A 22,259-nucleotide genomic window follows, 5' to 3' on the forward strand; every position below is an offset into this window, starting at 1 on the left:
TAATGTGAATTAAACATCCGATATGTAAACTTAATGTTTAATAGTGTGTTTAAAGTAAATGTTTTCCTGGTCCATCTAATGTCTAGATTCTCCCAATCGGAGAACAGCCGCAGAATCACTAGTGTTAAATTAACACTTAAAAGTTTATAAATGAAAGAATGTGCATATATGTAAACAGTTTTCCCATATATACACTTTCAATTTTTAATTAAACCTTAATTTAAACACCGTATGGCATACAGTAGTTTAACGGAAGACGTTACTGTGAATTTGATAGCTTCAAAAAGTACTTTTGATGTGGTCATCAGCAATGATAAATTTCACCATCTAAATACATTGATGGTTTGTAGAGTGTTTAAAATGCTAATTTGTTTTTTAATGTTATAATGTTTTATAGATGTATTAGCATGTATTATAGATGGCTATACTACTACAGTATTATGTATGCTGACTAGACAAATGTAGGTAACATTGTGTGTGTGTTTTTATATATATAGATAGATATAGATATATAGATATATATAGATATATAGATATATATATAAAATATACACACACACACACAGACAGAACAAGTGGAATAAAATACTACATCATGGTCCACTGACCAGGAAATAGCACGACGCAGATTGTGATGATGCTCTGACTGGTAGCCTGCTGGCCTTTGAAGCAGTGAATTTGGGATCGATTCTCACTCATTAAGCATTTTCCTTAATCCCAGGGTGGAGCCATATTATTGCAGTTTGTTGCCATTTATTGCAACGTAGGGTCACAAATGTAAAGTCTCACCTTTAAACCACCCCACAGCCTCCCCTGTCACTGTTTCTCTGTTGTATTTGATGCAATACTCTGCTAACCAGTAGTTGCAACCCCACAGTTGAATCAAATTTCATAACAAATTGGGATGACTAGTAGTATTTAGCCAACCTAAACAAAATTATTTTCTTTATTTCAAATTTACAGTAAACGTTTTAAATAATACCCAAGAAATTTTGGGAAATGGCTTTATCTACATAAAAAGTTTGAAGTGGCATAGGCCACCCTAATTCAGGGTGTTCATGTTCATAAAAAATGTAAAGATTTATTTATTAAGGTAGAAGTATATAATAAACAAGAATAGTTGTGCCAAATATTTAAAATATTAAAATATGTGCTTCAGTTTAAGTGTTTAGTGTAAATATTCTTGATTGTAATAGAAAAAAAAATGTCTAATTACTGACCTTGAAATAGTCTAAAACAGGGGTCGCCAACTACTGGTAGCTCACAACCCCTTTCCAAGTAGCTCGCCAAAGGGTTAATGAATCCTCCGTAAATTTGAAAAATTGATTAGTCAAATTAGGGGTGAGCAATCTTTCCAAAAAATCATATCACGACCCTTTTAACACAAAATCATGATCCACAATCTGAATTGCAATCTATCTTTTCAATGTGGCATACACTTAAGAGAATATCCTGACTCAAACTCATCAAGACCTAAGTAACACCTTACTTTAAATATCAAACAAAGTTGAATTCAATTGTTCTCTCGTTCGCTAGCTAAGTGGAGTTAAGGTACACGGCCCGAAGTTGGCGAGTGAATGAGGTAGGCCCCTCCCTTCGGCTCGCTGCATGTTTCTCAGATTCACGCTTAAAAATCATTACCACCAGCAAACTCTGATACATAGCGAAATGAGAGAAGTCGCAAAATCAACTGGAATGTTCAAGCAAATTGTAGAAAAAAACCCGATCTAGATCCGTTGTCTCGTGAAAAGCGGACAGATAGACAGACAGACAGACAGACATTGGATTTTATAAATTATTAGTAAACCTTCAAAATAATGTGCATTAAGAGTCTCAACAGCATTGTCAGCATTTCTGGAGCTTAGTAGAGCCAGATAACTATAAGAATGTTCACAAAGCAGCTCTGAAAATGTCAGCTTTATTTGGGTCTCCATACCTCTGTGAGTCTGACGTGAATGTCATGAAATCAAAGTTCAGAACAAGACTGACAGATGAACATTTAAATTACTCCATAAGAGTAAACCTAAGGGGGCTCCACTCCACCATACATCTGCCTCTCTTGTTGACTCCATGCATCTGACTAACTAAAAAACACATCACACATGCAACTGGACGTGTGAAGTGAAACAATAACAAATGAATAAGTCATATCTGTGGATTTGGAATTGCATTGTTTTGTTTTGACAGCATTCATGTTTTAATTCAATAGTGTGAGATACACCAGAAAATGCATACAGGCATACAAAATGCACTTGCAGGTGAACTAAATATTTTTGTGATGTTTCAATGCAAAATGTGAGTTGTGGACACCAACATTTTGAAAATGTTCAGGCAAAATAAGCTTATTCAGTTTGTTTGGGTTGAAATAAGCAATGAGAAGAAACGTTAGAAAACATGAGTAGCTCTCGGCCATTTTCATTTTGTAAAAGTAACACTCAGGGGAAAAAAGGTTGGAGTCCCCAGGACTAAAACAATGCCCGACATGCTTATATTTGAAAATTCTCATTTTGAACCTTCTGGGAGTGGCTCTGAGAGAGCTTGGACCACTGCTAAAAGAATCAAATATCAAAACCATTTACCATATTCATGATCAGCAACATCAAAATAGCATAAAACAATACTTCATGTGCCTATTTTACATTCTGAAAAGGAGTAACTTTGACCTCTTGTCTCCCATTAAGGGGTTAACCCCTGGTGTTGGTTAATGTGGCCTGCACAACTTTGTTATTCTGATCATTTTTGCTGAAGTGACCTATGGTTTATTCTTTTTATCATTAGATAAAAATTAGTTTTTTTTTAATTAGATCTAGAGGAACAAAAAACAAAAGGGAATCCCACAAAGTCCAATGTCTTGCATAACTACATGTAAAGAAGAGTCAAATGGAATATCATATATGGGGGTTTTCTCGTACTGGTGAGGCAGTGGTGCCAAACAAAAGAAAAACTTCAGTGATTTCAAAGCATTCCGAAGTGATTTTAATAAACACAATAAAGGTGACGTCATTTGTTTGTATAGAAGCACTGTACGTTTGTTCTACCATCACTCAAATGGCAATATAGATTTTAATGAAAACTAGAGGGTAACCCATCCATAATCCATGTTAAGAGTATAGGTTATATGCCGTATCAATGCAGTGGTAGGGAGGGCTTGGTAAATCTGATATTAGTATCAGGTCTCTCTTGGCTAGCATTAAGTCCCCTCTTTAACATCTCATTGAGTAACACACAATGCTAGAAAACACAGCTATTAATATTACTTATAACAAGGATATGCTGATGACTTGCAACCACAATAGTGCTAGATAATAGCCACTCTTAGAACTTACTTTCTGTAAATATTTTCTTCTGATCAAACAATCCATCGTAGCTAAGGGATGTTCTTACGATAAAGGTGTATGAGGGTGTGACGTACAGAAAAACACAAAACAGCACAAACGTCACTTCGGAATAGTTTGGTGATTACCGTGTGGCCACATAGGCAAAATACACAGAAAAAAAAAGAAGTGAACGCCGTGGTTACTCTTTCAGGTGACCGTTAGCATATCATAATCCCTTGGACCAATAGCGTGAGTTTTCCGCGTTCGACTTATACAACCGACATTATAAAATACCAGAAATTATACAGTCAAATCCAGTCCCGACTTATCCGTGAGTATATACAGTAAATATTAGATTTGGGAATCTAATACATTAAACTAATAATTAAACAAATTAATCACATAATTGTATGGAACTAATTGAGATTAATAGCATCTAACATTAAAACATGCAATCATAAAATAAATGCATAAATCATGAAGTAAATATACACTGAATCACAAAATTAATGTAGAACAAAGGAATTTTTAAAAAATTTTAGACTTAAACAATTATCTGAAACCCAACCTTTTAAGAAAAAAATTACTTCAGCAAGTACAACCTAAATTTGCATGCCTTTCTAAAAGGCAAGTTAAAAAGGAGGCAGTAAGAAAACAAGGCCAATGTATTAATTCTCAGATTGGTATAGTATATGAGACACAGACTTTTTAAAGTAAAATTAGACAATCAAAACGACTGTAGACTTTGAATGTACTGCTAAAGACTAACCATTGAAATAAGCACCTTTTAAATGGGAATACGTTAAAAATTGTGTTAAAGCTCCATAAATGCCATCCTTAGTTGTTTATCACCATCAGTGACTTTATAATTATACTCTAAACAAGTGTTTTTCAACTGGGGTGCAATGAGGGCTACCCAGGTGCGTTGTAGAGAATCACCAGTATGAGCAGTGAAAGAGAAAATGCATCCAAAGTGCTCACTAAGTGCTGTGTCTGCAGACGCCAACCTCCAAGCTGCACTTTTATTTATTTTTTTTGCAGGGATCTCTGATGGTCCTGCCCTTCAGGCAGTTCAGCAAGTCTATAGATTTAATGCATTTGTGGTTGGTAGAATCGTGGTATGCCTCTGGATTTTTTTGGTTACAAGAAGAATGGTTAGAAAACATTCCTCTGCCTGCACCTTTGCTCCTAGCACACTAAACCGTTCTCTGAACAGCTATTTTGCTTTACAACTGAAAGCCATGCATTACTTGGGTGATTATTTGCGTTCTTTGCATAAATTAGCAAAGAAACTGCAAATTGGAATAATGGGTTGGGATAATCGTTACACTTCTGTTTTGCAAAATTTTATCATTCTGTTAGGGTAGTAAGCTACCTGGCAGACGGGTAAGTTAAATACAGAGGTACTGGGGACTTATTTTGGCTTTAGTGTCACTTAAAAAATGTGAAATGACATTGATTCAATCTCCTTACAGAAACACGACATGATTCTGTAGTATTGCCTCAGGACTAACATAAACCCACCCCCTTACACCGATGTCAGTATGTATAAATCAAGGAAATGAATACCAGTACCATGTACTGACATGTGGCAAGGCATTGACAAATATGTAATTTGAAACTTCTACCTCAGAAGTTTTAGTTGGCGACCCCTGTTTTAGACTATTTCAAGGTCAGTAATTACAATTTTTTTTTTCTATTACAATCAAGAATATTTACACTAAACACTTAAACTGAAGCACACATTTTAATATTTTAAATATTTGGCACAACTATTCTTGTTTATTATATACTTCTACCTTAATAAATAAATCATTACATTTTTTATGAACCCGAACACTCTGAATTAAGCTGGCCTATGCCAGTTCAGACTTTTTATGTAGATAAAGTTGTGTTTCCCACAACTTCTTGGGTATTATTTAAAAAGTTCACTGTAAATTTGAAATAAAGAAAATAATTTTGTTTAGGTTGGCTAAATACTACTAGTCATCCCAATTTGTTATGAAATTTGATTCAGCTGTGGGGTTGCAACTACTGGTTAGCAGAGTATTGCATCAAATACAACAGAGAAACAGTGACAGGGGAGGCTCTGGGGTGGTTTAAAGGTGAGACTTTACATTTGTGACCCTAAGTTGTAAAAAATGGCAACAAACTGCAATAATATGGCTCCACCCTGGGATTAAGGAAAATGCTTAATGAGGGAGAATCGATCCCAGATTCACTGCTTCAAAGGCCAGCAGGCTACCGGTCAGAGCATCATCACAATCTGCGTCGTGCTATTTCTCGGTCAGTGGACCATGATGTAGTATCTTATTCCACTTGTTCTGACCCAGAGCAGGGGATACAACTGAAATTATATGTCTAAAACCTGGTCTGTGATCAGAAGTATACAGTCTGTGTGCCAGATGTGGCGTGAAGACCAAAAAATGTTCATAAATAAAAAACAGATCAATTGTAAAGATAACTGTGCTCAGTAGTTACAAGCATTTGGTTGCTCAACAAGCTCAGAAGTTGTTTGGTATGATTTAACTGTGCATGTAATGCACCTGGAAAGAAACAAAATGTACATTTTTTAACAGGTTGTCAACTACTTAAACACTAAGCATGTTACAACAACTACATAAAGATCAAGTATTTAGTTGCAGTGTTGTGTACACCTGGCACAGGCTGTTCAGTGAAATACGAGAGTGTCATGAAGATGATGACAAAGTGAGCATCCAGTAATGTTATGGGACTCGAGAGAACATACAGGAAGTGCAATTAACTGTATGAGGAAAACATTTGCAGATTGTTCATAGCAGTACTTTTGTGAAGAACTGGTTCAAATGTGGGCAGCACGGTGGCAAAGTGGGTAGCGCTCCTGCCTCGCACTTAGGAGACCTGGGTTCACTTCCCAGGTCCTCCCTGTGTGGAGTTTGCATGTTCTCCCCGTGTCTGTGTGGGTTTCCTCCTACAGTCCAAAGACATGCAGGTTAGGTGCATTGGCGATTCTAAATTGGCCCTAGTGTGTGCTTGGTGTGTGGGTGTTTGCTGGCGTCCTGCCCGGGGTTTGATCCTGCCTTGCGCCCTGTGCTGGCTGGGATTGGTTCCAGCAGACCCCTGTGACCCTGTAGTTAGGATATAGCGGGTTGGATAATAAATGGATGGATGGTTCAAATGAATTTGAAATCTTAGTGGCCACCTGGTCAGAGATGTGTCTAGATGCCCAAAATATGTGTTTGTTTTTGTCCAAAATTTACTAAAAGTATGATGGTGTGGTTTAAAACAAATAATAAACATAAAGTAAGCTATTACAAAACATCTTTCCCAAGGTGCCTTCCATTTTTTTTATTTCCTGCTTTCTTAAGGAGTCAAGACTGGGGGGGCTGTCAAAAAAAACAGGGCAACTCTGTTAAAGCCAATTAAGGCATTCCTTGTATGATTTTGGGCTAAATTGTTGTTATTGTTGTTGATAAAAGCTGCTATTAACAATACAGATCTGTTAGGAAAACAGTTTCATGGCAAGCCTACTAAATGGTATACTTTAAGAATTACCAACTATAAGAAGGAAAACGATATAAAATGGATAATCTTCAAATATTTTTAATTCACTTAAGTGCAGGTTGGTTTTTAGCTGTGTGTACATAAGTAGCAATTAACAACAGTACTATTGTGCATATAATTTCAGAAATGGCGTCTTATCCATAAGTACTTGAAATTTTCAGTACTCTTTGAAATGTAGTTTAACATTTATAAAGTCAAATATACAAATGTAATTAACTATGACTGCTCAGCATCTGAGACGGTTGGAGGCTCCCCAAACAGACCCAAAATGCTTGCTAGGCCTGCTTGCAGAACGTCTGTGTGAGGTGGAGAGAGTGCATTACAGCCGAGTAAAGTGGGTGTATGTTAAAGAATCTCCTGCTATCAGTGACTCCGGTCTTAAAGGGTATTTCTTGTATTTATATTCATTCACAGTCCCTTTGGAAAGTATTGGAATGACAAGGCCAATTCATTTGGTTTTGTAGTCCCCTGAAGACATTTGGGTTTGAGATTAAAAGATGAATATGAGACGAGAGTTTGGAATTTCTGGTCTTATTTCCTGGTATTGACATTTGGATGTGTTTTAGAGGATAGCACCTTGTGTAGTAACCACTCAGTTCTTTAGGCGAGCAAAAGTATAGGAAAATAAGACTGACATGTGTCTCAGGTGTGTCCTGTTTGTATAAACAGTAAATAGTTCTGAATGTGAATCCGCATAGGTACTGAGCCAAGGTCGGCCAAGGAAAACAACAACAGCTGATGGCAGAAACATTTAGAGAGCTGTGAAGAAAATCCCCAAAACAACAGCCAGTGACCTCACCACTCATATTTTCCTTTTTTTCTGGGACAACATGATGAATTGCAATTCATACAGAACTGTCACATACGAGACACTTCTTGTGCCATCAGCCCTGAAATGTGAGCTGTCCCCAACACTGGGCATGCATCCTACCAGGCTGTCATTCTCTTTGTTCAGTGTTAGCTATGCCAAGGGTGGAGTGCCCAACAAACAAGCCTGTAGCTCTGTGCAAACATCGCGTCCATAGACCTGGCACACGTCAAATGAAACTGCCAGTGTATTAGAGCTATCATTCTGAGGTAATCCAGAAAAGCAAGAAGAAAAGGGGAGAACCATTTTAGTGACGTCGCTACTGTACTTTTTAGAGACATATCATTCTCTTTAAACTTGCATGATTTATTATTTTAATTTTTGGTACAAGTGACTCAGAATCTATGCCATCTGTGATGCTAATGATTCACAAAACACACTTAGCCAATTTAATATACCAGCTGTATAGAGTTTCTCTGACCTGCCTTCTGTATCTATTTATTTAGGTAAATACTTACTGAATGTTCATGGCTTTTTAATATGCAAGAATAAGGGTTGCAGATGAAACTGCTAAAATATCTTGGATCGGGCTGTATGTACAATGATGGACTGGCACCCTGTGCAGGGCTGGTCCCTGCCCCAAACCCAAAATAAATTGCAGAATTGTAGGTTATGTTATGCCTGTTAGTAGCATGGCACGTCCGTCTCTTATGATCAATGCCAGCTCGGTGCCCTTCTCAGCTTTGAGTCTGTTGGCCTACTAGGCCATGATCCACATCCAAAAACCTCCACCACCACACACCAGCCTGATCGATTTTTGAGAGCGGAGTGTGATGGAATTGAAGTGACTGTCAGCACTAAGGGGTTTATAACTGTCACTCCCTCTCTTATCTCTCTGAAGACACCCATTTGTTTGTTGGTCTACTTTGTGTTTCTTTTTTTCTTCTTTTTTATATTAGTCACATGTATACAGCTATACCAAAATTAATATCTATCTATCTATCTATATCTATCTATCTATCTATCTATCTATCTATCTATCTATCTATCTATCTATCTAGTGTGGCAGAAGTTCTGCCATCCAGGGCTCCACAATTGTCCAGGCTCCCCCTGGAGGTGGCCACGGGCCCCAGCAGGGTTGAGCCTCCAAGTTCCAATCCCATGGTACCGATGCAAACCAGGGGGGCCTGCCCTCTTGTGTCCGAGGGGAGGTATTGTCTCTCTCCCGGTCCTTCCATCCTCCAGGTGTCCCGACTAGGCAAAAGCCTCAGCCGTCTGCCACACTGTACATGGGGAGACTTTTTACACTTTACACAGATAAAAGACAAAAGAATCAAAGCCACTTGTCTGGAGCTGTTATGCACCGCCACGTACCACTGAGCAACCCTACCGCCCTGTATCAGAACAATTATTTTTTATTAAGTACCAATCAAAATACAATAAAAAAAAAAATAATAAAATTCAGCACATGATATGTTCAGTCATTTAGTTATAAAGAAATCCTGTTTGCATCATTTTAGTTTAACTGTCTGAACTTGTTCAGGGTCAGTATGCCTATTTCACAAATTTTGAATGCGCATGTTAAAATAACAATTACTGACTTCGAAGTGCTCTCCCAAACCATTTGACAAACGGTATAATAAACTGCTCAGAAAAATTAAAGGGACACTTTTAAAATAGGAGTGCAGCATCAAGTCAATGAAACTTGGTCAGTTAAGTAGCAGAGGGGCTTGTTCATCAGTTTCAGCTGCTTTGGTGCACTAGAGGGGCAACAATGAGACGACCCCTGAAACAGGAATGAATGGTTTAACATGTGGAGGGAGGCCACTGACATTTTTCCCTCCTCATCTGTTTTGTCACTTGTTTTGCCTTTGGCTGCAGTCAGTGTCACTACTACTGTACGGAGGTGGCACAGGTAGTCCAACTTCTCCAGGGTGGCAGGCACATTAATACGTGCCATTGCCAGAAGGTTTGCTGTGTCTCCGAACACAGTCAGGGGCATGGAGAAGATTCCAGGAGACAGGCAGTTACTGTAGGAGAGCTGGACAGGGCCCCTCGTAGAAGGTCCTTAACCCATCAGCAGGACCCACTGGTATCTGCTCCTTTGGGTGAGGAGGAACAGGATGAGCACTGGCAGAGCCTACAAAATGACCTCCAGCAGGCAGTCCACTGGTGTGAACATCTCTGACCAAACAATCAGAAACAGACTTCATGAGGGTGGTCTGAGGGTCCGACGTACTCTAGTGGGCCCTGTGCTCACTGCCCACCCTGGACCGTGGAGCTCAATAGGCGTTTGCCACAGAATACCAGAACTGGCAGGTCCACCAGGTCTGGCGCCCTGTGTTTTTCACAGATGAGAGCAGGTTCACCCTGAGCACATGTGATAGACGTGGAGAACGTTATGCTGCCCATAACATCGTTCAGCATGACTGGTTTGGTGGTGATTCAGTGAGGGTCTGGCGAGGCATATCCATGGAGGGACGCACAGACCTCTACAGGCTAGACAACGGCACCTAGACTGCCATTAGGCATTGGGATGAATTCCTTACACCCATTGTCAGACCCTATGCTGGTGCAGTGGCTCCTGTGTTCCTCCTGGTACACGACAATGCCCAGCCTCATGTGGCGAAAAGATGCAGGCAGTTCCTGAAGGATGAAGGACTTGATACTATTGACTGGCTCCCACGCTCACTCGCCTGACCTCAATCTAATAGAACTCCTCTGGGTGGGACATTATGTTTCGGTCCATCCAATGCCTCAGCCTGTCCAGGAGCTCAGTGATGCCCTGGTCCAGATCTTGGAGGAGATCCCCTAGGACACCATCCGTCATCTCATTAAGAGCGTGCCCCCCCGACCCCGCCACCCAACGTTGTCAGGCATGCATTCAAGCATGTGGGGGGCCATACAAACTACTGAGTATGATTTTGAGTTTCTGCAATGAAATTTCGGCAAAATGGACTCGCCGGCCTGCCACATCATTTTCCCGCTTTGATTTCTGGGGTGTCTTTGAATTCAGCCCTCTGTAGGTTGATCATTATCATTTCCATCAAACGCAATGGCATCCTTTCGCTCCTAACACATCGCCATATCAGCCCATATCAGTAGAGATAAAATGTTCCTTTCATTTTTTTGAGCAGTATAGTAACTACAAACAAAATAGTAAAAATAGTATTCGAGTGAATACTCTTATCTAGTGGTGGATGAACACAGGAACAAATCAACTGTGCTACCAATAGAAAGCAAGATGAGGAATAGAGAGTTGGCCTAAGGGTCACCCGTGGGAATATGCCGCACGTAATCCTTTGTGTATAAGTGAGTCATAACCTAAGTGCTAGATTAGAATGTCGAGCACAGATGCCTGACTCCGTAGGAGGGTTTGGATTGCCGACGGCATCTTCAACAAGTCTCATGTTGTCAGAGTGAGAGACGGCAAGAGAGGCTTTGCATTCTTGAAAAGTGGGCCTTGCGTCTGATTTGTCCAACAAAGCAGTAAAAGATTATGGTGGTCCATAAAAAAGAAACTGAACAAAGAATGGAATTTGTTGCAGCCACAAAACCCAAGCAGTCAAGTCAGCAGACTTGATTACGTGGTTAGGGGGTTCAAATGTGAAGCTGCTGTGATGTGACATTCTGACAATTGTTGGGTGTGTTTCATAGGTCAGGGTTATAAAATGCAACTTGCATCTACATGCTGTGTGAAAGCATGGCCTTACTTTGTTGTCTTTTTTATTTTTTAATAAAACTGACAATATGGACATTAGTTTAATTTTGTGAGATCTCAATTTTTTTTCCAGTATATACCATAGAGAGTCCACTTTTCAACTTTGAGTTTTCAATGAATTCATACATGTAAGGCATCCCTTAACACAATCTGACCACCCTTTGACACTGGGACCCGGGGGAGCAGCCATGGGATGCACACTACGTCCCCATGAACGTATGGTGGCAGCCCTCCTGGGTTACATCGGGGCACAGGCGTGGGACTTCAGGGCTCAGCCCTGTTGGGCTCCATGGCCACCACCAGGTGGAGCTGCACGGCTTAATGAGCCCACGTGGACTGGAATGCAGCCTGATTTAGGTTAATTATCACCTGAAGCACTTCTGGGTGGGCTATAAGAAGAGCCACCACTCGAGGCGCCAGAGTTGAGAGGAGGAGGAGGACGACGACGACAAAGCTGCCTGGGAGGAGTGGAGGAAGAAGAGGGTGTTGGTGTTTTCATTTGGCGTGTTTTTGGGGGACTGTGTAGGGCCTGTGGGACACGGGGAAGACATGCCCCACGGCTGAAGACAAAATAAATCTTTTATTTTCATTTTCACGTGCCTCCGGTGTCAGTCTGTGTCAGGTCGACGCCAACCAAGCACTTCTGCCACACCACTTTTGGAGTTGTGTCCAACACTCTGTGTGTCAAGATGTGAGTCTATGAAAACAAATAATTTAAGTATGAATTACTAATTCCAAATTGCAAATTTATTTGCACTTCAAAATGGTAGAAGCCTATTGTGTTTTAAGCAAAATGAGTCCAGTAGATTATGCTTCATACAGATGGTAAGAGATCTCCCATGATCTCTTCACTTTTCAGTCCACATAAAGAAATACTGGCTTGAAAAATTGTACGGCTAATATCGCAGCTTTGTGTAGGGAGAGTCATGTGCTGAACACATGAGATTTTTTTTATAAAATTAGTGGCGGCAGTGGCAGCTTTAGGGGTGTGTGGGGCCTCAGGCTGACAAACCCCACGTGGGGCCTTTTATGTCAAACGCTGTTACCTGTATGTGTGGACTGTATAAACTTGTGCGCAAATTTAATTAAAAAAATAATGTTAACATACACCACATTTTCTCATTACAGTATTCAGCAAAATTTTTGCAAAATAACATGCACATTTTATCAAAATATAATGATATCTCCCTATTATATCAAAAAAATCCTTCGACTTTTTTGGAGATAAGTCTTTTTGGAAGAGTGATTTTTTCAAGTCCCGCAAGACGAGACTTTAGCTTTGAGATTTTTTCAAGGCCCGCCTTCCTCTCAAACATATTTCAAACAAGACCACGGTCCTCTCACCTCTCACTCGTGTGAATGCTTTTATCAAACACACTTCCTGCGCTCTTATACATTTTAACATTTTCCTTACTTTAAGTTCCCAATTAAAGAAGACGTATGACGTCCAAATCTTATTGAAAAATTTCAACACAAAGGGTTATCAGCCGAAGAAATGAGTACACGGGCAAACCTAGCACCGAGAAACAAGGAAGTCAAACGAATTAACGGCAAAAATGTCGCTCTGTAACACATCAAATTGGTTAAATGTGTCCAAAAATGTCGAATTGTTACATGGCAAATTGGTTAAATGTGTGTCAATAGACTGCTGAAACAGTCAGTGGTGATCGTGTGGAAGATGAAAACATCAGCTTACAATATCCCGAAGAATAACTACAACTGTTAACATCATCCGAATTACTGTAGAAAGAAGGATGTAACCAAGAAAGGCAATGTAGTACATCTTCAGGGGATAACATTAGATAGATAGATAGATAGATAGATAGATAGATAGATAGATAGATAGATATAAAAGGCACTATATAATAAATAGATAGACAGACAGACATGAAAGGCACTATATGATAGATAGGTAGATAGATATGAAAGGCACGATATGATAGATAGATAGATAGATAGATAGATAGATAGATAGATAGATAGATAGATAGATAGATACTCTCAAGCTAAATAAAGAGAAAACTGAAATCTTAGTGATTGGCAATAACAGATACAATGAGGCTATTAGAAATAAACTGGATACATTAGGATTAATAGTCAAGGCGGAGGTAAAAAGCTTAGGGGTGATTGTTGACTGTAATCTGAATTTTAAGTCACATATTCATCAGATCACTAGGACAGCATTTTTTCACTTAAGAAACAGCAAAAGTTAGACCTCTTATATCATTGAGAGATGCTGAGAACTTAGTCCACACATTTGTTTTCAGTCGACTAGATTACTGTAACGCACTCCTCTCAGGACTACCCAAAAAAGACAAATCGATTGCAACGAGTGCAGAATGCAGCTGCTAGAATCCTAACTAGGAAAAGAAAATCCAAACACATCTCTCCAGTTTTGATGTCACTACACTGGTTACCTGTGTCATTCAGGATTGACTTTAAAATTCTGCTTATGGTTTATAAAGCCTTAAATAATCTCGCCCCATCTTAAATATCGGAATGTCTGACATCTTATATTCCAAATCGTAACTTCAGATCCTCAAATGAGTGTCTCCTTAGAATTCCAAGAACAAAACTTAAAAGAAGTGGTGAGGCGGCCTTCTGCTGTTATGCACCTAAAATCTGGAATAGCCTGCCAATAGGAATTCATCAGGCTGATACAGTAGAGCACTTTAAAACACTGCTGAAAACACATTACTGTAACATGGCCTTTTTATAACTTCACTGTAATTTAATCCTGATACTCTGTATATCCAGTTCATTATAATAAGTATTCATGGTGGCTCTAAAATCCGTACTCTCTCTTCTGTTTCTTTTTCCGGTGTCCTTTTGGTGGTGGCCACCGCCATCTACTCAAAGCACCGTGATGTTCCAACAGTGATGGATTAAAGCCAGAAGTCTGCATACTTTATTCATCCCATGGGGAAATTCATTATTTAGCATCTCATCCAAGTTGGCTTCCTGCCATGTGCCCATTGCTGCCCATCACATGGATTCTGACTCACTTGTAACAAAAATGTAAATAAGAAATCATACAAGTTTGAAGAGAAAGGTACAGTGGTGTAGCCACTCCCTTTTCTTCTTGCTTTTCTGGATTACCTCAGAATGATAGCTCTAATACACTAACAGTTTCATTTGACATGTGGCAGGTCTATGAACGCGATGTCTGCCCAGAGCTACAGGCTTGTTTGTCAGGCACTCCACCCTTGGCATAACTAACACTGAATAAAGAGAATGACAGCCAGACAGGATGCATGCCCAGTGTTGGGGACAGCTCACGTTTCAGGGCTGATGGCACAAGAAGTGTCACATATGTGACTGTTCTGTATGAATTGCAATGTATCATGTTGTCCCAGAAAAAAAGGAAAAGATTATTTTAGCAACTTACAGTATCAACACAAAGAACAAAGAGCTTTCTGAGGAGATACAGTTAAAAGTGTGGACTGCTGCCTGGCCCGGTTCTGCTGTGTGGAGTTTACATGATCTTCCCAAGTCCGTATGGGTTTTTCTCCCTCGTGCTCAAAAACAGTGCAGATTACAACTGACTGGCAATTGTGCCGGACGTCTGGGGATCCTGTCCAGCCAGGACACCTGGAAGGTGGAAGAACCAGGAGAGGGACAATATTCACATACTCCAGCAGCAGCATACATAAAGAACAATATTAAATTAAAGCGTGATAAAAATGCAGGTATAACAGACAATAACTTTGTATAATGTTAACATTTACCCCCCAGGTGGAATTGAAGAGTCGCATAGTGTAGGGGAGGAATGATCTCCTCAGTCTGTCAGTGGAGCAGGATGGTGACAGCAGTCTGTCGCTGAAGCTGCTCCTCTGTCTGGAGATGATCCTGTTCAGTGGATTCTCCATGATTGACATGAGCCTGCTCAGTGCCCGTCGCTCTGCCTTGGATGTCAAACTGTCCAGCTTCATTCCTACAATAGAGCCTGCCTTCCTCACCAGTTTGTCCAGGTGTGAGGCGTCCTTCTTCTTTATGCTGCCTCCCCAGCACACCACCGTGTAGAAGACGGCGCTCACCACAACCGTCTGATAGAACATCTGCAGCATCTTATTGCAGATGTTGAAGGATGCCAGCCTTCTAAGGAAGTATAGTCGTCTCTGACCTTTCTTACACAGAGCATCAGTATTGGCAGTCCAGTCCAATTTATCATCACCAGGTATTTATAGGTCTGTACCCTCTGCACACAGTCACCTCTGATGATCACGGGGTCCATGAGGGGCCTGGGCCTCCTAAAATCCACCACCAGCTCCTTGGTTTTGCTGGTGTTCAGTCGTAAGTGGTTTGAGTCGCACCATTTAACACCATTTAACAAAGTCATTGATTAGGTTCCTATACTCCTCCTCCTGCCCACAGACAACAAAGGAGATCTTGATATGCCATTCGGATTAAAATGTTAACAGTTTCCAGTTAGAATAGCGTTTGCAAAGACAATTAACAAATAGTCAAACATTCGAAAAAGTAATTTTATTTAATAGAAAGAATCAAAATTCAATCACGGGCAGTTTATACGTTGTGTTGATGCATATGTAAAAATCTGTTTAAATTGTACATCCACATCCCCATAAGTGAGCAGCAGAACTACAAAGAGGTTAGCATATAGCGCAGGCCGAGGGGGTTGGCGAGCAAAGCGAGCAGGGGGCGAAGCCCCCTAGTAATATATTAAAAAAGTGCAATTCATAATTCATGACAGTACCATGACAGTGCGAAATGCAATGCAGTGTCATGCGAAAATTAGCAGGGCCCCTTCTAGAAAACGTACCCAAATTGCAAGTATACTCTGAGTCTCGCTATGCAGGATGTCATAATTATAGTTCACGTTGATGTCATGTCAGCCGCTTATCATGTTTTTGTGCATTAATTTTCTCACTATGGAATGTTTTCAAAGATGTACATGTACGGAATGTGACCTTGAAGAGGGATTGTAAAAGGGTTCCTCTCAGAAGCAAAAAAAGAAACGTCCTCTGACTTTCAACTGTTTTTACTTTCAGTAAACTTAATGTGTAAATATTTGTATGAACACTAAAAGAGTCAACACCATAAGACATAAACTAAAAATGTTTCACAATGTGTCCCTGAATGAAGGGAGGCTCAAAATCAAAAGTACCAGTCAGTATGTGGTGTGGCCACCAGCTGCTTGAAGTACTGCAGTGCATCTCCTCCTCATGGACTGGACCAGATTTGTCAGTTCTTGCTGTGAGATGTTACCCCACTCTTCCACCAGGGCACCTGCAAGTTTCTGGACATTTCTGGGGGGAATGGCCCTAGCCATCGATCCAAATCGATCCCGCTCCAGGGTACAGGCCTCAGTGTAACGCTCATTCCTTCAACGATAAACACAAATCCGTCCATCACCCCTGGTGAGACAAAACCGTGACTCATCAGTGAAGAGCACTTTTTGCCACTCCTGTCTGGTCCAGCGAAGGTGGGTTTGTGCCCATAGGCGGCGTTGTTGCTGGTGATGTCTGGTAAGGACCTGCCTTACAACAGGCCTACAAGCCCTCAGTCCAGCCTCTCTCAGCCTATCGCGGACAGTCTGAGCACTGATGGAGGGATTGTGTGTTCCTGGTGTGACTCGGGCAGTTGTTGTGGCCATCCTGTACCTGTCACGCAGGTGTGATATTCGGATGTACCGATCCTGTGCAGGTGTTGTTACACGTGGTCTTCCACTGCGAGGATGATCAGCTGTCCTTCCTGTCTCCCTGTAGCGCTGTCTTAGGCGTCTCACAGTGCGGACATGGCACTTTATTGCCCTAGCTAGCCACATCAGCAGCCCTCATGCCTCCCTGCAGCATGCCTAATGCACGTTCACCCAGATGAGCAGGGACCCTGGGCATCTTTCTTTGGGTGTTTTTCACAGTCGGTAGACAAGTCTCTTTAGTGTCCTGCGTTTTTAGAACTGTGACCTTAAATGCCTACTTTCTGTAAGCTGTTAAGGTCTTAACGGCCATTCCACAGGTGCATGTTAATTAATTGATTATGGTTAATTGAACATGCATGGAAAACAGTGTTTAAACCCTTTACAATGAAGATCTGTAAAGTTATTTGGATTTTTAAAACATTATTGTTGAAATACACAGTCCTGAAAAAAGGGACGTTTGTTTTTTTGCTGAGTATATATATATATATATATATATACGGGCCAAAAGTTTGGACACACCTCCTCATTCAATGTGCTTTCTTTATTTTCATGACCATTAACATTGGTAGATTCTCACTGAAGGCATCAAAACTATGAATGAACACATGTGGAGTTATGTACTTAACAAAAAAAGGTGAAATAACTGAAAACATGTTTTATATTCTAGTTTCTTCAAAATTGCCACTTTTTGCTCTGATTGCTTTTTTACTTTCACTTGGCATTCTCTTGAACACCTGTGAAGTGAAAACCATTTCAGGTGACTACCTGTGACTACTTGTTGAAGCTCATCGAGAGAATGCCAAGAGAGAGTCACACAGACCTCAAAAGCAAGGACCCCTTAGGTGCAGGACCTGGGGTGGTTGCCCCACTTGCCACCCCCAAAACATCACTCTTGGACCTTTGTGATCACACCGATTCCAAAAGTGGACGGAGAGAAGGTTATAACAGCTCCCATGAAGAGACGTTTAGTGGTTCTCCTCCTCAGTTGGCCCTTTTGCCCACCTTCAGTTAATTTGCACATATTAAAAAAGCTATGACCATATTTGTTTATTCACAATCGGGCAGGGATACAAGACAAGCCTGTTGACAAATGGCAGGGCTGCTCTTCTTGCAGCTTCACTCCTGAAAACTGCGCGTGATGTTTACAAGTCACAGACTGTCTTTTCCCTGCTGAGTGAATCGCCCGCAGCAATGTGGCTTCAAACAAAGAACAGACTTGACGTCTGGCAGCTGGGGCCAAACACACCAGCCTTGATTGTTGCAGTCTAAATCCATGTCTTCTTGCTCAAGCCAAATCAAGACTGCTGATAAAGAAAAAAGCGTTTCCATTGTTTTTGGACAGTTTATCTGCTGTGGCACTGAGGATTACGGGAACCTTGAGACATCTGGCATAGGTTCAGTGCCAACCAATGCAGTGTTCAGCTGAGCACATCTGTAATTACTTTATTGCCAAAGAAAACATAATGTGGTAAGCAAACTTTAGGCACTGATGAAAGATTTAGTGTTTTTTTTTCCTCTCTTTCTTCAATGCGTCATACATTTGCAATGAAATTCAAGCAGTAAGCATGTTAAAATGACGTGGACGAGATGTGAGAGAACAATGGCTGTTCATCTCAGTCTGACTTGTACACTGCTGCTGGCCTGCATACGTAGTCACCTCCTTACATTTCTGGAAAATGAGTCACTTTCATACAGTACCTTTGATGCTAAACACCGTCCCAGAGTCTTTGAAGGCAGTTTTCTTTTATAAAGGACAATTTGCTAAATAAAGAGCCAAATTACCTCAACGTATATGCAGACCGTATAAAGTCAATAAGTTAAATCAGGATGGTGCAGTGGGAAGCACAGTTGCCTCACAAATCCACACCCAGCAGCTGCTTTTGTCGAGTTTGCATTTCCACCCCATGTCCACGTGGATTTTTCTCCGGCTTTTCCTTCCACTATCATGGTTTGGAGGGCGTCTCACGTCTGCTTTTGCATTTAGTTTCTTGTTTTTTTTTCTAAATTTGTTTAACCTGGCCTTATTTTTGTTCATTGGATGGTTGCAGTGAATCCTACATCCACAAAAAACAAAAAAGGAGATACAGGCCTCAAAACCACCAACCAGACCCGACTTTTACTTAAGTCCGACTTTACAGAGTCAGGCTCACCACTGGCAGCCAAGCCCTAAACTCATTAGGCCTAAAAATGGGTCAAAAGTGTTAGCAGTGCTACATAAAAAGGTATTATATATCCCAGCTGCCCTGGTGATTTAATGCTATGGGACAGTTGTGCAGGGCGCAGGGGCTGCTGGGAAGGAAATCGAGCCAGCAGGCTCTTGAAAAAGGGAACTGGCAAGACACAGAGGGATTGCGATCGTCCGTCTAAATGTTCATGCGCCATTCACTCATTTGGATTACTGTTCCTGTCTGGATGTATGGTCTGCCTTGTGCCTGTTTGTTCGTGTAAAATTTGTATGGATTGGACACGTCTTCTTCGGGGGAGTGCTCCCAATCACTTCATCAGGAAACCGTTAGGACAAACCTTACATTGCTTACAATGAACCATTCAACCACTCAGCCATGCATCGTCAACTGCTCCTGCTTCTCTGGACTATGTTGTGGACTTTGTCATTAGTGTTCATTGTTTGAGTTTATTCTTAGGTGTTTATCGATTACTGAGTTGTGTTATAATAAGTGCTGTCAGGCATCTGTGAAGAGTCTTTTGCATCTGTGTTTTTATTATATGGCATATGGCACCAAACAGGACTGCCTCATGAGACTGCAAGTCCCAGCATGCTCTGCAGGTGTCCGTGTGAGAATCCCAGTCCAGGGATGCTTCCATTTAATGTATCGAGGGAGAAAGTATCTGTATGATGATATCTCTCCACCAGGTCCTTCCACTGTATTGACCTCCTGGCCTTGTAAGGATTCCAGTTCCATCCCAACCAGAAACTGCACCCCCCAATATATGCAGTATAAAAAAAAATGACATGAAAATGCCACCCTGATCAAAGCACTGCCTAATGTGATTGCTTTGTTGCTGGCCCAGGATGCAACAGGATTTTTTTAATGCGTCAAACAGGCCAGATTACTCACAAAAATTAATGTGTTAACTTTCTCAGGCCTTTTATACTGTATATATATAAACATGCAGGTTATGATTATTACAATAGCTTTATTAACTCAAGAGAATGTCACAATGGCAAAGTGCAAAAATTGCCAGCCTCATGTACTCACAACTGCAAACCTACTCTTGCCCACCCCTGTATATTATACATATATATATATAGTACTAGGTTGTTGTACCGTGTTAGCCATTATGAATGTAGAGAAAAGCCAAGCAAAATGACATCTTTTATTGGCTAACTAAAAAGATTACAATATGCAAGCTTTCGAGGCAACTCAGGCCCCTTCTTCAGGCAAGATGAAGGGGCCCGAGTTCTGCCCATCTTGCCTGAAGAAGGGGCCTGAGTTGCCTCGAAAGCTTGCATATTGTAATCTTTTTAGTTAGCCAATAAAAGGTGTCATTTTGTTTGGCTTTTCTCTACATATATATATAAAAATATATGTATACTGTATATACATAAATATATATATATATATATACACACATATATATTATATACATACATATATATATATATATATATATATTTTAAAAGGAATAGACTCGACACACTTAAAAAGGTTTGGGGCAGCTAACCGTATATTATTCCTGGCTGCAAAAGATTCTCGATAAATACAGAGATGTTCTCTATACCAAGTCCAAAACAGAACTGACGATGGTTTGTCAAGATGGTGGTTTTAAGGGATAGGACAGGAAGTGATGTAAAGGAACCCAGAAGTTTTGTTCTTCATTAGTCAGAGTAGGTGCCAGAACTGATAATCTTCTAGGCGCCGGCACTGGAAGTGACATCATCTGTTTTAAATCAGACAGGTTTTCCCGTGGCTGGTCTGTAGAGATAACAGGAGAAGGTTTAGTGCACCCCATCACCCCCTGGCCTGGCGTGGAATTACCTTTGCTTGGTCCATACAACGCCTTCCTAGTCGCACGTGTGTGACAATATATATTTACATACACACGTGATTAGGGGGCTGCCAGAAGGACCAACGGACCGCGAAAACTCACCAGAAGGGGATCTAAGATGGCATATTAATACTTCTCTCCTTTCTTCATCAGAAAAACCGAAGACCAGACAAATCCCGGCACATGAATTCTATGCCAAAACCTGATCCTGTTATAGGAAGAATGTCCGCATTCCGACTGCCCCTCCTTGATGACTTCACATCTGGATGTCCTTTAATGACATCACCTCTGTCACCTTCTGTTTGCGTCATCTCATCCCTGTACCAATTTCCAGTTCATTCACCATAAATCCAGCCATCTGTCCAACATGGATGTTGAATGTATATTACTACTTTAATATTGCTGTGATTAATGTTGGCTCGCCGACAGTATATGGGGACAGTTCCTCTCTGGTCTCTTTTCTTCACTTTATATATATATATATTCGCCCCGGCCGGGACGCCCAGGAGGACCAGAGGAGGGCTTGTACCTCCTCCAGACCGCGAGGGGGCGTCCGTCCTGGTTACGCTGGTGGCCTCGGGTAGAGGGCATGGAAGCCCAGCCCTGTAGGGGCCCGTGGTCACTGCCAGGCGGCGCCCCACTTCCAGACCATCATCTGCTACATCCGGCCGAGGCAGGAGCCCGGCTGGGATGCCCAGGAGGACCGGAGGAGGGCCTGTACCTCCACCAGACCACGAGGGGGTGTCCGCCCTGGTTATGTTGGTGGCCTCGGGTAAGGGGCATGGAAGCCCAGCCCTGTAGGGGCCGTGGCCACCGCCAGGCAGCCTGCTGCCTGAACAGCCCTGGAGCCCAGCACTTCCGCCACACCAGGAAGTGCTGGGGGGAAGATGACAGGGGATACCCGGACGGCTTCCGGGTGCGCAGCCGGCACTTCCGCCACACAAGGGCGTGTCTGCGGAGGAGTGCTGGGAAGCAGCTGGAGCCCATCGGGGTTTCCATAAAAGGGGCCGCCTCCCAGCAGTCGTGGCGAGAGTCGGGAGAAAGGAAGACGGAGCTAGAGCGAGGACGAGAGGCGGCCAGGAGAAAGGCACAAAGACTGGAAGAGTGTGGCCTGGACATTGAGGAATCGGTGCTGGAGGCACTGGGGTGTGTGATTGCACGGTAGAGACTTGTAACTATTGTAAATAAACAGTGTGTTGGGTG

This window comes from Polypterus senegalus, chromosome 6, assembly GCF_016835505.1.
Source record: "Polypterus senegalus isolate Bchr_013 chromosome 6, ASM1683550v1, whole genome shotgun sequence".
Lineage (NCBI taxonomy): Eukaryota > Metazoa > Chordata > Cladistia > Polypteriformes > Polypteridae > Polypterus > Polypterus senegalus.